This window comes from Sinohyriopsis cumingii, chromosome 18 (assembly GCF_028554795.1).
Source record: "Sinohyriopsis cumingii isolate HCF-2022 chromosome 18, ASM2855479v2, whole genome shotgun sequence".
Lineage (NCBI taxonomy): Eukaryota > Metazoa > Mollusca > Bivalvia > Unionida > Unionidae > Sinohyriopsis > Sinohyriopsis cumingii.
In genome coordinates, this window is record NC_142978.1 from 59357896 (window position 1) to 59376066 (window position 18171).

The 18171-nt window shown below is 36.3% G+C and overlaps 1 protein-coding gene across 2 annotated transcripts in view; it reads right to left on the reverse strand.

Annotated features, from left to right (window-relative positions):
• LOC149776745 (uncharacterized) overlaps positions 1-10281 on the reverse strand; it is a 31419-nt gene extending 21138 nt beyond the window's left edge. The window contains exons 1-2 of one of the 2 annotated variants that reach the window (XM_089941414.1): positions 10037-10279; positions 7336-7564 (exon numbers count right to left, since the gene is read on the reverse strand). The gene's annotated coding sequence lies outside the window, so the exon portion shown is untranslated. Of the gene's footprint in view, positions 1-7335; positions 7565-10036 lie in introns of both variants that reach the window. The other variant, XM_089941415.1, reaches the window with a different exon arrangement.
• Positions 10282-18171: the final 7890 nt, after the last annotated feature.

Consider the following 18171-nt stretch of genomic DNA (forward strand, 5'->3'; position numbering starts at 1 on the left):
ATGAGTGATTTTTTAAATTTATGGAGACCCAATGATTTGATCGTAGCAAGTAGAAAAATAATCAGAGACGATTTACAACAACAGTTATTTCAACTACATAAAGAAAAATACTCAGAATTACCCGTACCGTTGTGTTATAGACCATCAGATACACGAAAACAGAATATTAATGTTGATATTCCAGGACAGACTGAAAAACAGAATCTCGTATTAAATGATATTGTCGCCGTTGATATCAGTGTGGTCGAAGATGCATTACGCGCTGACAAATCTCCATGGGTGTTGGGATACGCTATGACGATCCACTCGTCTCAGGGATTAACTATTTCTGACACACGAGTCTGGATTGTAGACGATCGTATCGAGTGGTCAAATTTAGTTTATTTAGCGGTATCGAGGGTCAGAAAAATATCTCAATTACGTAGAATTATAATTCCTGAAATCGTTGATAAATTTAACATCATCGATGATGATATAATAAGAAAAAAATTAATCGGATACAAACAATCTGATAAAAAAAATAAACGTGACTTTGATCTTGATGTTGAATTTATTATTGAGTTAAAACAGCAACAGAATAATCATTGCGCAAGTTGCAATTGTATAATGCTATGGAGGTATTCCAGTAATGACTCAAGACAATTTACCGTAGATAGAAAAGATAATAGTCGCGGTCACACACGAGAAAATACCATGTTGACCTGTCTTGAGTGTAATCGACGTCGGGGTGCTGGCACTAGTGCTAGTTAAGTGATCGAAATCACTGAAGTGATTTTGGCGGTAGTTGTGTATCCTCGGGAATTATTTGTAATTGTTCACGTACAAATCCACGCTGAGAAGCAGTCGAATCTAATCTGTAGATTGCAGGTCTACCTGAGGATCTTGTCACGGTGGATATTTTGTGTGTGGTAACACTCCTAATAGGATCAGTCGCTCTCGCTTTACCACCTTCAAGTTCACCAGGCTCATATAAATATCTAACTGTAACATCACCCAATATTTTCTGTTTTTCAACATCTTTTCGTTGTGTTGGTATATTTTTTTTTGTAATTGCATTAATGGGTTTCATGTTGGTTGTTCGTGTAATCTCATTATTTAATGCAGCTATCACGTTTGGTAATCTTGCAACCCACTCGCGAGATCTTTTATCTGAATAAATTCCCCCGCGTATTGATATCCAAATAACCGCTCAGTGAGTGTTCGATTAAATCGCTCAACAATTGCTTGATCACGATGAATTGCAGTATGCCCTCGTCGTATTTTGGTATTATGTTGTTTCATCAACGATGATACTGGACCAAGAAATTCTTTACCAGGATCAACCTGTAGTAGCTGTGGCCATCGCAGACCACCTTGTGGTCCGAGTCCTCGTTGATAAATTCGTTCAAACGCATCGGCTACTTCAGATGATGTTTTCGCTGATAGCGGCTCTGCTTCTTTATATCTACTTGCAACATCAACTACGGTTAACGCGTATTTGTATGTTTTTCTACGCACAGTATCATGCGGTAAAAACAGAATATCAGCTTGATGAACTTCATTAGGAACACTGACATCGAAATACGCGTACTGAATTCGTTTCGGTGGTGGTAGATAAATTTGCCATATTGCTTGTTTGGATAACCACGTTTTAGCAGTAGAATGTTTAACCGCTGCTGCATCAGCAAGTTTACCAATTGCTGCTTTGCCTCTCCAGTATCCTCTTGGTGAATAATAAATCGATTCCATTATTAATTACCAGCCCCAAGCGCTAATTTACCTTTCATCGCGGATTTTACTAACCAATTAGCTAATGATTCTCTAATATTTTTATTTTTTATGGAATTTAACGCGTGAATTAATTTCACATCTGCAATATGTCTATCTTGTAGATTTTTACTTTTATAAGCTACATCATGAGCGTGACAAGCTCGATCAATAGCGTTTATTGGTTCCTCGCCTGATTTTGGTTGATCTTGATTATCGAGCCTGATATCAAGTCTGGTACCAGGACCGCAATAATTATATCCCGGTAGATGTTTTTCTCCGCTGTATTTAGCCCATGGAGCACCTGGAAACTTTGACATCAAATTAGCAATATCACCACCGCGCTTATTAGGTAAAAACGAAAATTTCTTTCTACCGCATACAGAACATTTTCCACCATATGCTATTTTTTTATTTTTTGTTGTAACCGTAGCTAAATCAGTAGTTGGAGTTTTAACTCTACAGCGTAAGCAATATAAATTCATGACATAATATATATATATATGGATATAATTGATTTCTCAGCGACAAGAAAACGAGAGCCAGTTAAACACCACCCTGCGTTACCAAATTCCATCAGAATGATTATCATAGGACCATCTGGATCGGGTAAGACGCAGTTATTACTTAATCTGATAATGAGATGGTTGAAATGGGATAAATTGTATTTAGTAGCACCATCCGCTGATGATCAACGATGTTATGATGTACTTAAAGATTTCAATGAAAACGCGCGATTACTGGATGAGGGTAATGATGTTATAGAGTTTATAACCGATATTGATGAAGCACCATCCGTAGATTCCATAGACGGATTTATTAATAATTTAGTTGTATACGAGGATGTGATGCTAGATAAACAACCAAATCCAGCCAGAATATTTTCCCGAGGTAGACATAAAAATACAGATGTGATCTATGTTACTCAACGATATACACAAATTCCGAAAGTGATCAGAGACAACTGCAACATTTTAGTTGTGTTTAATGGCGTAGACACACACACACACTTAGAAATATTCATCAAACTTAGTGTTGTGGTGACATGGATATAATTAAATTCAAAAATTTCTTCTCACGAGCGCAAGCTACTCCGCATGGATTTATAACAATAAATTTACATGATCCAAGAACAAGATATCGTGGGTCTTGATAAAATATTTGGGTAAATTTAATTAAAAAGATATCATTCATATAATGAACAACTGTGCGTGGCTGCGTCAAGGAACCACTAACAAATGTGATAAAAAATGCCGTGGAGAATATTGCAAGAAACATAATTATCTTATAAAGAAAAATCCTCATGCTGGTCCACGAAGTTGTGTTGGATGTAACAACGGCGTTAGAGGATTATATCAGATTTGCAAAAATTGCGGTGGAGATCGATACAGAAGTTTGATGATATATTATAAACACAGAAAGAACATAAATCCAAAAATAGAAAAACCACCATCAGAACTTGAATATTACATGAAACATAGAACAAATTCCGAAGATTCCGAAGATTCCCATGATTCAGATGAAAAGAAAAATATTCATCAAACTTAAAATTTCTTTTACAACATGAATGGCAGCAGAGAGGGGGCGTCTACAATTCTGTTTAGGACAAACAATAATCGTAGACGTGGTATTGACCTCTATGAAGGGTCACTATTTTTTTTGGTCCAAACACAAGGGTGACCACTCCCTTAAGTGGTCTGAACGCCCTCTCTGCTGCTCCACGTAAGTAACGCCGAAACCATTCAAGCACGATAAAGCGTGTTGCGTGAAAGAAATGCTGTACTGCAACGTATTGTTGCAAGCTCAATTCTGAGCGTGAGCTCAATGATTACAAACTTCTCTATGAAACCATAATTTTATGTGACTTTTTCCACACCCGTTACAGTTGCTGAATCAAGCACACTCGAAATTACAATGGCCTTCATTGCGTGTTTATCGAAGCTGGTCTGATATTCGAATGAGATCGCTTTGGGGGATTTCCCGCAAATAATTCCTTTGTGATTTCTTCAGACAGTAGCACCATTGGTGCATATAAGATTGAATCATGCAATGAAGAGATACAGCAAAGCATAACAATGCTGACTAAGAATGATTCTTAAATTAACATACGCCGACATGACACTGTGCCATCTCCATCAAATTTCCTACGTACGCGATTGATTCTGTACAATCATCGTTGATAACAAAGATCCTCTTGAACAAACGAATTTTGCGCGCAGGACCTGACGACACGAGATATAATATCGTGCCAGATATTGTCAGGGATCACCACTACCACTCAGGTTAAACTGACCTGTGATGCCATTAACAGTATTTATGAACAACGCGAGCGTCGCATAGTTATATGGTTATATATTTAGTTTGCCCCTACTGAGGTCTCGGATCATTTGATATCGATTACTCACGCCCGTGTATCTTGCATGTAACAATCTCCGGTTGAAAAACTTTCGTTTCACCCTTCTGGATCAGGCCGGTACTTGTTAACCTGTTCGGCGAAACATTAACGATACAACAGTATATTAGAGGTTCACCTGACATTTAAATATAATGACTGTTTTGCGTGGACGTATAAAACCTGTTTGTGTTGTTAACGCGATAAAAAACACGTTTACGGGGATAGCTTTGGTGATATTGTTCAGGAGCTGTTCACAGGTGCACCAAAGATGCTCGCATGACTGTCTGCACGTGCTGCACCAATGTCAGGCTCAAAGGTGCTGTCGCAAGAAACTGGCTGAAATAACTGAAAACGGTGGAATCAGAGACGCTGGCATAACACTTGCCTGTGTTAAAGTCTATGTTGATACTGCCGATGACGGGATGAAACAATACGTGGATGAGCACATCACAAATGTTCCACCGTCACCACCGGACGGGATATTTAATACATGAGAGTTAACATCTGACAGTAAAATATGAGAACCGCGTTGATCTTGAAATATAAACGCGCGTGTTTGGTTTTTGGATGCTATTTGTAGACTTTCCGCGGAAAAAAGTGTTGGTCTTGGCGTGGCTGGAATCGAAGATAAAATAATTAGCATGACTGAGCTCAAGACTATCTTAGAGGAAATTGAAAATAACCCAGAAGATGAGGAACCGTGTGATGACGGATTACAGACAATATAAGTCGAGTAAAAACGTCAATGTTGAATGACTCTGGTCATTTGTTTGACCGCTTTCACTGCGTATATTAATAATCAACGGGTTGCATATACTATAGTATATGGTTTTTATGTTAAATTGAGCAAAAGTCATAGGGGATGGAGAGCAGCGATGTATATCATAAATAGAAAGGAGGAACATTCATAATGCTTGTTTTGGTGGGGTTTTTTTTTCTTCTTTACAACGACGCTTCACTGAATGAAGTAAATAAATAAGTCTTAACCGCTTGGTGTACCACAATTATCAAATCAAATTAGCACACACACACACACACACAACAAACAACAACAAACAAATCAAAACAAACAAAATCTACATAAATATATTGAAAAGCTGATAGAAAGCTCTTTCAATTACATCATAAGAGCATTGGTTAAGCATAATAACATGGCAACTACTTCAAAATAACGTCATAAATTTGATGATTTCTTGATGGGTAAAGACCTAGTTTCTACCGCAGGCAATATGAGAGATCGTTCGAAAAATCTGGATGTAAAACCTGTCCTATAGGGACTAAAGATGCTTCTGTCTGGAGTTTCATCTGATATTCAGGATGTGAAAATGGTCAAGTGGAGCTAGCAAACTTTTGAAAGATGCACATCCGGAGTAAGGCCAAGCTTTATACTCTATAACGGTAGTATAACCCATACTACACCCATTAATCATACACCAAAATAAATGGAATTAAAAATTATGTGAACAATAACAAAGCTATACAATGTCTTTTTAAATGGCCAGTATAATCAGTGTGGAAACCAGGGGAATTTTTTTTTCTTTAATATTCTAGCCTATGCAAGATACGAAACTGTAGAGCGCCACCTGAGGTGAAAACTTTATCCTTCACGAAATCATCAAGTTGTGGTCCTCCTTTCAACAAATCGACAGTGCTATGTGCCTAGGTAATATTCTTTAAATATTATCGAACGCCTTCTTTTTAAATAATTAACGTTTGTAGATTACTGAAGTATAGTGTCTTGGATTTTGCTTTAAAAATATTGTGCGGTAAGCGTTAAAGACCATACGAAGTGAAACGGTCTGCGTATGGGAGAGAACAAACAAATGCTGATTACATCACAAAAATCCACCTTTATGGTTTTCTTCCCTCAAACATTAGAGGATCACGAATAAGATTTCCCCTTGGTTTGAAAGTCTTTTCCGAGCGATCTGATAAACCTTTGAACTTAAACAAAAACGTTATTCTTACTCATAATTTTTTAAAATACAAATTATCAACAAGATGAATTTAAAAGAAACTGAATTATGTTGCCCGTGAAATTCTAATGTTTGACTGCTGACAACGTCACAAAATTCGCAAGTCTAAACCAGCCTTGACATGTCTAGATGTGGAACAAAATTGGCATATTTTATACAGCTTTGTCTCTTTTCTTTTCTCTTTATATCTTCCTCTTTCGTAGTTCTACCTACCTTCTGTGGTTTTCTTCACTACCACTACCACAACTAATCTGATTATGCTTGTTATTACAATTACTATTACAAATCACCACCACAACAACTACTACTACTACTTTTGATAGGTAAAAAGATCCTACTACCTTAATAAAAAAACGACCCTACTTCTGTAATAGATGAAAGGGCCCTGCTTCTGTGATACATAAAAAGGCCCTACTACAGTAACAGATAAAAAGGCCCTACTACTGTGATAGATAAAAAGGCCGTACTACTGTGATAGATAAAAAGGCCCTACTACTGTGATATATAAAAAGGGCCTACTACTGTGATAGATAAAAAGGCCGTACTACTGTGATAGATAAAAAGGCCCTACTACTGTGATATATAAAAAGGGCCTACTATTGTGATAGATAAAAAGGCCGTACTACTGTGATAGATAAAAAGGCCCTACTACTGTGATATATAAAGAGGCCCTACTACTGTGATAGATAAAAAGGCCCTACTATTGTGATAGAAAAAGGTTCTACTGTTGTAATAGAAAAAAAGCCCTACTGCTGTGATAGAAAAATTACCATTACTTTCATAGAAAAAGGTCTTAATAATGTGATAGAAGAAAGGCCCAAAGTATGATACACAAAATGGCTTTTCAAACGTTATTAAAATAAAATGACCCTACTACTGTGCTAGGACGAAAATTCCCTTAAAATTGTGACAGAAGAAAGCCTTGCAACAGGGATAGAAAAAAGGCTTAAAACTGTGATAGAAAAAAGGCCCTATTACTGAAATTGAAAAGGCTGCCCTAGTACTGCGATAGAAAAAAAGGCCCCGAGAATATCGTATTTTGGTGAGAAGAATGAAAAGATTATCGAAATCAAATCAAATCTGAGTCTGGAGGTGGATAACTTATAAATTATGGCGTGTACAGAAAGGACGGGAAAAAGGAAGACTGGCATAATTAATTAACGGCATAATATTGTGTAACCAGGTCCCTACAGAGTAATACAAAGCACAGAAACTCACATAGCCTCAAGTATTGAATGCTGTCCTCGAAACAAGAGTTCTTTTTACAAGTATATCAGAAACAAAGTGCGTCCTCTGCCAGAAAGCCAACTAAGCGTGTGCTCTTTAGTCAGAATGTGAGTGGCATAGAAATAAATACTGCCTCGAACACTTCCCGTCTTCCCGTCAGCTTTCCTGTTTCCGTCTACTTTACAATTCGTAACTTCCGTCCACAGTACAATTCGTAACGCTGCAAGAGAAGGACGTGCCTGATATGTTGTTAGTACATATGCCATGTGTATCGATTGATCAGTATTTAAATGGATCTCTCTCTCTCTCTCTCTCTCTCTCTCTCTCTGTAACCCGATCATGTGATCCACATTTTCCAGAAACGTTTAGAGGCATACAGATTCATATTGCTTGAAAGTTGTCACAAATCGATTCGTAACCCAACCGATGCTTAAAGATGAGGATAGATTTCAAGTCCTACAAACGTACGTGTGTTCTACAAAGATGACTTTAAGATTGCTAAAATTTATGTGTATAATCATTACACTCTACTTAAATGTACTGGATTATTTTGAAAGTATATATTTCGAGTGTGGGTTTAAAGTCAAACAGCGTGTTTAAACATTTGTGCCTCGTCCAAGTGTAAAAGAAAGACGGACGGCCAGACAGGAAGGTCGTGTATTAGTTTACTACCGAGCTAAAGCTTATTATCAACTATGTACCGAAAGAAATGAAACAGTAAGAAGTAAATACAATCACCACAGCAACACTATTCGATCCAATTCAGCTGTGGTGTTTTGTTCTAAATATTAAAACTAATTACTTTTGTGTTCGTATAAACTACATCTGATTTTAGTGTATGTCTACCCAATAAGGATTAAAAGCTTGCATGTGATTAATTTCACTCGGCAAGGCGACTTTTATATTCATATTCAAGGCCTCATTGGTGCATGTGTCGGTGTGGGTCCGGTGTTTTTTTGCCCCCCCCCCCCAAAAAAAAAAAACTCGTATACACACACACACACGTACTGTTGCTTGATACTTGAAATTTGACCATCGTTTTATTCTTGCGCACGTTTATTGGGTATTATGCACACTTTGAATCAAAGAGGAAAGTCAGGGTCCTTTCGAAATTTGGACCCACCCCACTTAACCCCAACACTTGACCTGATCCGGCCCTGATATTGAGAAAAGAATCTTGCTTTCAGATTTATCCTGACTCATTGACACTGCTTCATTTCTTAATTTACATAGGACGTGCATAGCGCAACTGTAGCATGCTGGTTTTACGCATTTGTGAACCTTGGTTAGTTCATAAGAGCTAGAGAGTGCATAAGTTTAAAGTTAATAACCACTTGTATAGTCTGGTTCTTGTCACGTGGGAGCTCGTCCGCTAATTGACAATCATGTATCAATGGATCGGCCCCTCATGTCATTCTCGTAGTAATCTTTTCCACGAAGAAAAGTTTCTCGTGACAAAATTAATTTTCATGAAAAGTATCATTTTACACGGTCATTTGTCTTGCCAGTAATGTAAAATCTCCATTTACAAGGTCGTTTATCTTGCCAATAACCTAAAAATCGACATTGAAAAGAAAACCATGCTCTTTTTTAATCATGATAGGTCTTCGTAGTACATGGCAAAATTACCAATCATAACGAACTTTGTTTCGTTCTTCCCGAAAAATTAAGTTTTTATGAATATTTTACTCTTTTTACAAACTTTTTTTTTCACGAAAATTGGAACTGAGGATAACAAGCTAAATACTTAATGAAAGTTGCACTTTTTTCACAAAAAGTGTTTTTTAAAAACACATTTTCGTGAAGGCAAGACAAGGGTTAGTTTTTTTGACATTTTTCATGAAAAGTTTTCATCTGTAATATTTTCATGTGGAAACGCTTTCTTCACTTTGCCACGAAGAATGAAACCATAAAAGATAATTATGAAAGTGTCGCTGCGTTTCATTTAGGTCTTAAAAAGAAATGATCCCCAAATTCCGTTTTGTCTACTTTTATCTGACTTTCATTCTTGTAATTTGCCATACACATAGTCATTAACGCAGGCGTGCAAATAAATATGATAAAATGAAGTGTTGCCAGAATCGAGCTGTACTATAGTTGACATAAATTACAGTCTTACATGTGGATTGGCAATGGGCTAAATTGTGCCTTTTTTTACATCAGGTATCAGTAAAGACATGTTGGTGGTTTGAAAACTAATTATTAAAATTAACGATGACACACAATGTACAGGAATACATCCCACCACCATACCTTGGAGCAGGCACACGTTTGAACTCCGTATATGATCCCTTCATAATCGAAATAATAGAGAAAAGAAAGAAGAAAAAGAAAGAAAGAAAGAAAGAAAAACAAGAGGAGAGAAACAAGAAGAAATGAATTTGGGACTCTAAGCAAACATGTACTAATGACCCTCAAAAGGCATGGCCTTTACTTACCTCGCATATCTCTCTAGAAATGTGTTGCATTATTGAAAATGTAGAGTACATTCGTAGTTTTTTGTATTCGCTGGGGGTGGGGGGACTTTACTGTATGTATAAGTAATTATTTCTACTAAGTAGATGTTATTGCCTATTATTCCAGAATTCATGGTGTACATCTTACACCAGGCCCTTGATGTGACCTGCTTATTGTGGAAGTTATATTGTTTTTACTGCGATAGCCAGTTTAAAACAAAAAAATACGAACTTACCTTGTATCAATTCTTGATGAACGGAGGAAAATTTAATCTTCCGGTTGAAACGTCAAATAAGTCAAAACCGAAATGGCCCCCTGTCACTGCTTTAGACCGAAAGGAAACTGTCAAAATATCGCTCATCAGTATGTATGCTTCGTGATTGTGATATATAAAACTATACTTATAAACACCACCTATTTAGTATACATTATATGTACTACGTGACATTTAGGCGTGCAGATAGGAAGTAGATCCGTGGGCAATGTTTCTATTTTAGTATGAGATGAAATTATTCTTTCACTTGTAAATAGGCGGCGATAGGCAGTTGGGCGTTGCATTTTTTTCATTTTTCCCTGCAGGAGAAGGACACTCTTATAATGGGAAATGATATAGTTTTCATTTGGAGATATTTGCCCCTTGCTTGGTTCCAGTGAGGTCTGAATCCCTTCGCAGACAAACATCTTGAAATTCAATCGTCTTTTTCAGATAGCGTTCCAATACTTTATACAAAAACATAAATAAATTACCAATCAGGAACAAAGTTTCAACAGCCATCTTCATCGTAAGAGGCAGTATGTACCCAGTTTTACTTCTTTTTAAATGGAAACTCTGATCTGAATATGTCTGTCTTTATCAAAATATGCCCTTGATATGTATTCTAAGAGTGTAACAATTTAAGAAGTACATCCCGTGTAAATCATTTAGATTAATTAGAAAATACAATAGTTGAAGACAAATGCGCAGCAGGATATTCCACTTGTAATGTTTTGATATAAGTACTCTAATGTACATTTTAATATTTTAATGGACAAGTACTCTAATGTACATTTTAATATTTTAATGGACAAGTACTCTAATGTACATTTTAATATTTTAATGGACAAATACTCTAATGCACATTTTAATGAACAAATACTCTAATCTACATTTTAATGGATAAATACTCTAATATACATTTAATGGACAAATGCTGTTATGTACATTTTAATGGATAAATACTCTAATCTACATTTAATGGACAAATGCTCTTATGTACATTTTAATGGATAAATACTCTAATCTACATTTAATGGACAAATGCTTTTATGTACATGTTAATGGAAAAATACTCTAATGTACATTTTAATGGACAAATACTCTTAAGTACATTTTAATGGACAAATACTCATAAGTACATTTTAATGGACAAATGCTCTAATGTACATTTAAATGGACAAATACTCTAATGTAAATTTTAGTGAACAAATACTCCAATATACATTTTAATGGACAAGTACTCTAATGTACATTTTGACTGACAAATACTCTAATGTACATTTTAATGGACAAATACTCTAAAGTACATTTAGATGGACAAATACTCCAATATACATTTTAATGGACAAATACTCTAATGTACATTTTAATGGACAAATACTCTAATGTACATTTAAATGGACAAATACTCTAATATACATGTTAATGGACAAATACTCTAATGTACATTTAGATGGACAAATACTCCAATACATATTTTAATGGACAAATACTCTAATGTACATTTCAACTGACAAATATTCTAATGTACATTTTAATGGACAAATCCTCTTAAGCACATTTAAATGGCCAAATACTCTAATGTACATTTAAATGGACAAATACTATAATATACATTTTAATGGACACACTCCAATATACATTGTAATGGACAAATATTATAATATACATTATAGGAGGTTCATTATGATGGAGTTGATTCGTTAATAATGGCTATGTTAATCGTGGAGGAGATTGAATCGTTAAACATGGCAAAATTCATCATGAAGAAGATCATGAATAATACTCATTAGCCTTTTTTCTTTTGTTTGATATATTGTCCCTGCAAGATTCCATCCCACGATAAAGAGTTATTCCTGTAATGAAACTAGTGTGGCAGTTGTGGTTAAATCCATAAATGCATCAAGGACAAAGCAACCGAAACACATTTTATTTATCGAACACGTTCTGTTTACTATTTTTAGATTTGTTTGACTACTTAAAATTGATGTTTGCATCGTTGAGCGCAATGATACTAATGCGCTGGAATTTTATCAGATACTGGCTGCAGATAGAGGTAACACGAAAATATCCAGTATTTAAAGTCACATCGTCCTCTTTCATTTGATTGGTTAAACAAGCTGCTGGTATTAAGAGATACGGTAATAACTGATGTCACAGTGTAAATTATAACATGTGACAACGATTTTTAAAGTTAAGCAGTTCTAGCATTAAAAAGAATTCACGCGCGCTTGTGCGTGTGTGTGTGTGTGTGTGTCTGTGACTGTGTGACTGTGTGTCTGTGTGTGTGTATTGGATTTTTAACGCAGCTTTAACAATTTTTCAGTCATATCGCTAATATGCCCGCAGTGTGGCAGTTTACAGTGATGTCTAGCACTGGCGCATCATGCCAAAGATATAGAGCATGATGTTCCACCCAGTCACATTATCGTGACACCAGGCCGACCAGTCCTAACACTAACTTCTTAATGCTGAACGTCAAGCGAGGCAACCATTAGTATCATTAGTATAAGTCTTTGGTATGACTCGGCCGGGGTTCGAACCAGAAACATCCGCATCCCGAAGCGGACGCTCTAACCACTTGGGACACCGGAGCGGTGAAGGATGACATAAAGTCGTGGAAGGAACGATTTTTAATATCATTTAGTGAAGAAAAATCTTAAATACAAAACAAAACACTGTGATGTAATAACTGACGGTAAAAGAGTTAAACTATGGAGGAAAAGAAGGCATCCCCAGCAATTCTATAATACAAGACCAGAGTAAACGCGACTGTAATGGAGCTGTTGACCTGTTGACCACACTTGGCTGGATAAAACAAGGAAATAGATAAGTTATTTTTTGATTAGGAGATTAGACTAATTATATATATATATATATATATATATATATATATATATATATATATATATATATATATATATATATATATATATATATATATATGAGCCATATGATGACATGAGGCAAGAGACACTTGGAATAGCATGACAATTATCATATACAATATCAAATCGAGTAACTTGAGATTCACAAATCAAGCGTATAATGGACGATTATCACAGACCAATTAAAACTGAGAAACTTTAGTATTCATAGATGAAGAGCATAATGGACGATTACCATGGACAAATTGTGTATTCACAGATGAAGAGGAAAGAGAACTAAGGTGTTACGTAAATAGTGTTGAATTTGTAAAATTAAAAGTATAACATACGAAAGCTGGTGTTCACGTGTATGAATGAGGACACAAAATTAAATCGACGAAGCATATGCAACCAAAGAAGTTAAAGTACAAGATGTTTACAGAACAAGTTAATAGTGAATCAGGACAGTCGGATGGATATCCTACACAGCTAGATATAAATTGAAGAGAAAATATTGAAGAGTTAATGAAAAAGTTAGAACGTATTAACTTTTGGGTGAAAGGTAAAGCAACTATTTACAGAGATAACGTTTGCTTCTACATTAACATTTGCTCTTGAAAATTTAGTTTAAAGTGCTATTTTCTTTCTCAATCCATCACCACATCCCTTACTCCATCAGACTATCTATTTCGCATTCACCAATTACTTATAGTCCAAGCTAAATATTTTCTGATAAAATCAAACATCGCTTTAAAAATGTAGTCAGTCATATATTTCAGTTGCAGTGGCAATCCCCTGAATTACTTGTAATGGTAATACTGTGAATTACTTGTAATGGCAATACTGTGAATTACCCGCAGTGTCAATCCCGTGAATTGCTTGTAGTGGTGACCCCGTGAATTGCTTGTAGTGGTGACCCCGTGAATTGCTTGTAGTGGTGATCCCGTGAATTGCTTGTAGTGGTGATCCCGTGAATTACTTGTGGCAATATTATAAATTACTGGCAGTGGCAATCCCTGTGAATTACTCGCAGTGGTAATACCTTGTATTACTTGAAGTGACGATATCGTGTATTACTTGAAGTGACGATATCGTGTATTGCTTGCAGTGGCAATACCATTTATTACCTGTAGTCGCAGTGCCAATGCCGTGTATTACTTGAAGTGGCAATACCGTTCTTCTTCTTGTTGTTGTTGTTGTAGGATTTAACGCCATTTCTCAGCACACGATAGGCTATACATGGCGGCCAGTATTAATGGTGGAAGAAGAACCAGGGAACTCCCCCCCCCCCGAAAGAACCACCGACCCTCGAAAAGCTACTGGCAAGCCTTCTCACATACCCACAAGCCATGATAAAAATATTTTTAAATGGATGACATCAGATTGGCACCTTTCTATTTAGTACCAACTAGTCATCATAAGAAATCCTTTCGTGAAAGCACATCGTCGATATACCAGAGAAGTAATGAGAACAGTATTATCAAGATGGCCATTTTGGTAGTTATATTAGAAATCGGACTGGCAACATTTTCATTTACGACCAAGCTGACGTCATAAGAAGTCTTTCAGTGAAAACTCCATCACTCAGGAGAAAGCGATAACAAGATGTCATTTGAGGCAGGGACATTTAATGTCTGAATGGTACCATACTGACTAACTAGAAATTATATGAAGTTGTTTAGTAAACCCTGTGTTAATATGACAATCCATTCAGAAGGATTATTGGTAACAAGATTTTCAAGATGGCCACTGTGGTGGCTATATTGACCATCAAATCTCCATATTTTAATTTAGGACCAACTAGCCACCGTCAGAAGTAATTTAGTGAAAAACCCATATTGATATGAGCATCCATTCAGAGGAGGTAGCAATAGCAAGATTGATAAAGATGGCCACTCTGGCGGCCATATTGAATGTCTGTACGACACCATTTTCATTTACGACCAAATTCACAATCATGGTTCAGAAAAGGAGTTTACAAATTTATCAGTGTCCTTGATCTTGATGATAAATGAGATTCCATCTAACTATTAAGCACACGTATACCATGGTTCATCCCTGTACCTAAATAGCTGAAACAAAAGAAACCTAAAAATATTGGCCTGTGACCTCGTCTTGGAGAATAAGACCTAAAATATGCATCACCTTGTCTGGTCACATAAGCAACCTTCATCTTCTCATCATAAACAGCTGCTTGGTGTGAAAGCAGATGCGAATGAAACATAAACTACTGACCTGTGACCTTGAAGATATGACAATCAATAATGTTACATGAAACAATTTTGGGGGGTTATTGAGCAGAAAGTAAAATTACAGGAACATTCAACATTTATGTAGACTAAGTCTTAGCCCTCAAGCTCAGTTCTAAAGTTATGATTGGATGCGATGGTCTGGTGGAGAATATGAAGCAATGACCTTGACCTTGAAGATAGGACCACCAGAGTTGCATATGACAAACAAATATACAATGTTTCATCCATTAATCTGAAACAGCTTCAAAGCTGTAGTGTGGAAGGCAGAATGTGATAGCAATTTAAAATATGGAGCCATGACCTTGAAGATAGGATGCCCAGTGTATAATTCAGCAAATTGATGGAGTATAAGAATGTCAAGTTACATTCCTTAATCTCAAACACCATTAAAGCTACACAGAAGAGCAGGCACAAGCATGGAAAGTTCACCACTTTTTTGAAAAGGTGGGGAACAACAAGGTCCAAACATGAAGAAAAAAAACATAATAAGAGAAAATAAATTCCTGCTCTGAGAAAATTAGGTTTCACTGACCTTCATTTTGTAATTATGGTTCACAATAATCTACCAGCAGAATGACTGAGGTACTTTTCTTGATCTACATATATTATGTACTGTCTTATATATATATATATATATATATATATATATATATATATATATATATATATATATATATATATATATATATATATGTATCTAGATATACGGTGGCCTAGTGGTTAGAGCGTCCACCTCGGATGCGGGAGGTCGTGGGTTCGATACCCAGCCGAGTCATACCAAAGACTTACAAAAATGGTACTAACAGCTGCATCGGCCTGGTGTCAGGATAATGTGACTGGGTGGGACATCATGCTATATGCCTGCAAAATGATGCCACATTGCTATACATGATTATGAACGGCCACACTGCAGACATCGTAGCGATATGACTGAAAAATTGTTATAGCTACGTTAAAAAAAAATCCAAATCCAAATGTACATATACGTACTGTCCTATATATACACAGGTTTATCTACATATATATATATATATATATATATATATATATATATATATATATATATATATATATATATAGAGAGAGAGAGAGAGAGAGAGAGAGAGAGAGAGACACACAGAGTTGTATCTACATCTATGTATCAAATTTTATGAGTATAGGTGCAATCATGTTTAACAGATCATACTGTAAAGCTTTGCTTACAAGTCCAACTGCAAACTGAACAATTCGACTATTTCTCGTTGTACATGCCTACAACGTTATCTAGGGTGAATGTGTTTTTCCAGGTAAGCGACTGTATTAACATGTACCTAGCCACAGAGATTACTTGTGACCGGTATCATGACTAACATGATATGCACGGGTATTCTACCCTGACTTGTACTCACTCTCCTATGGATTTAAGTAAGACCAATTTCTAAAAACCACACTGGTCGTTTTTGGATCACGTCAAGGAGTATACACTCTCCATTGTTCTCCAGCCATAGGGCTGATTCTGACTGTGTTCGTAGCTGTGTTTGAAGCTGATTCTGACTGTGTTCGTAGCTGACTGTGTTTGTAGCTAACCGTGTTTGTAGCTGACTGTGTTTGTAGCTGACTGTTATGGTAGCTGACTGTGTTTGTAGCTGACTGTGTTTGAAGCTGATTCTGACTGTGTTCGTAGCTGACTGTGTTTGTAGTTGACTGTTATGGTAGCTGACTGTGTCTGTAGCTGACCTTGTTTGTAGCTGACTGTGTTTGAAGCTGATTATGACTGTGTTCGTAGCTGACTGTTATGGTAGCTGACTGTTATGGTAGCTGACCGTGTTTGTAGCTGTGATTGTGTCTATGAAATGGGATTGTCAATGTGACTGTAAATATGACTAGAGCGGTCTGAAGCTGTCCGATGCCGTCTAAAGTTGCCTAGAGCTATCTGGAGTTTCCAGAACAATTAATGCTACGTGCTGTCGATACGTATGTATGCATGTATGTAAGTATGTCTGTGCCACGGACGTAGACGTAGCAAATTAAAAAAGTTCTGTTATGCTGTCTGTACGTGTAACGTATGACTGTACCTGTGGTGGATTCATAAAGGGTGCGAGCGGTCGATAAGAGTGTGGACCAACCCAAGGAATCGTGCGGCTGTACAAGGGGTCTAGAAGCATACGTTTGGATCAATTGTTGTTCCATTGCATTTTTTATATCCATAAGATTATTTTGAAACTTCTTTGTGTTAAGATTATTTTGAATCTTAATATAATTTATGTTCGAGATTATGTGAATCTCTTATTGTGTAAAATACTGTTTGAGGTGTATGTGCAGTCCATGAGGATTCTTGGATCTGTACTTCATTTTGATTTAATATTTTTTTGTTTATTTTCGATGTGTGAATGTTGTGTAGAGTGATTTGAGTAAATCGTATGTTGAGAGCGTGAGAGAATCATTGTATTTTTACATCACATATTTTTCTTTATTAATTCATTCATAAATTTCCATCTTTCTCACATTGTGTTTGTCTTGTTCATTTAGTCCAAAAACCCACTCGGTTGCAATTCTGCAACAATGGTCTTTTTCATCGTCAAAGGTGGGTAGTTTCAGGAACAATTAATGCTACGTGCTGTCGATACGTACGTATGTATGTATGTATGTATATATGTATGTATGTATATATGTATGTATGTGCAACGGACGTAGACGTAGCAAATTAAAAAAGTGCTGTTATGCTGTCTGTACGTGTAACGTATGACTGTACTCGTGGTGGATTCATAAAGGGTGCGAGCGGTCGATAAGAGTGTGGAACAACATTGCATAATGCACCGGTAGATCTGGTTCTGTTAAGTTTGTAAGGAGTAATGAGCAGAACAACTAACACATACCCTGATCTGCAGGTGCATTATGCTATGGCAGATTAAGATCTTTTGTTGTTTTTGGTTTGCTTCAGCTTATAAGTGAGTATATAGTGTACGAATTAATCTACAAATGAGCACAATGTTATATCCATCCTTAAACTTGATTG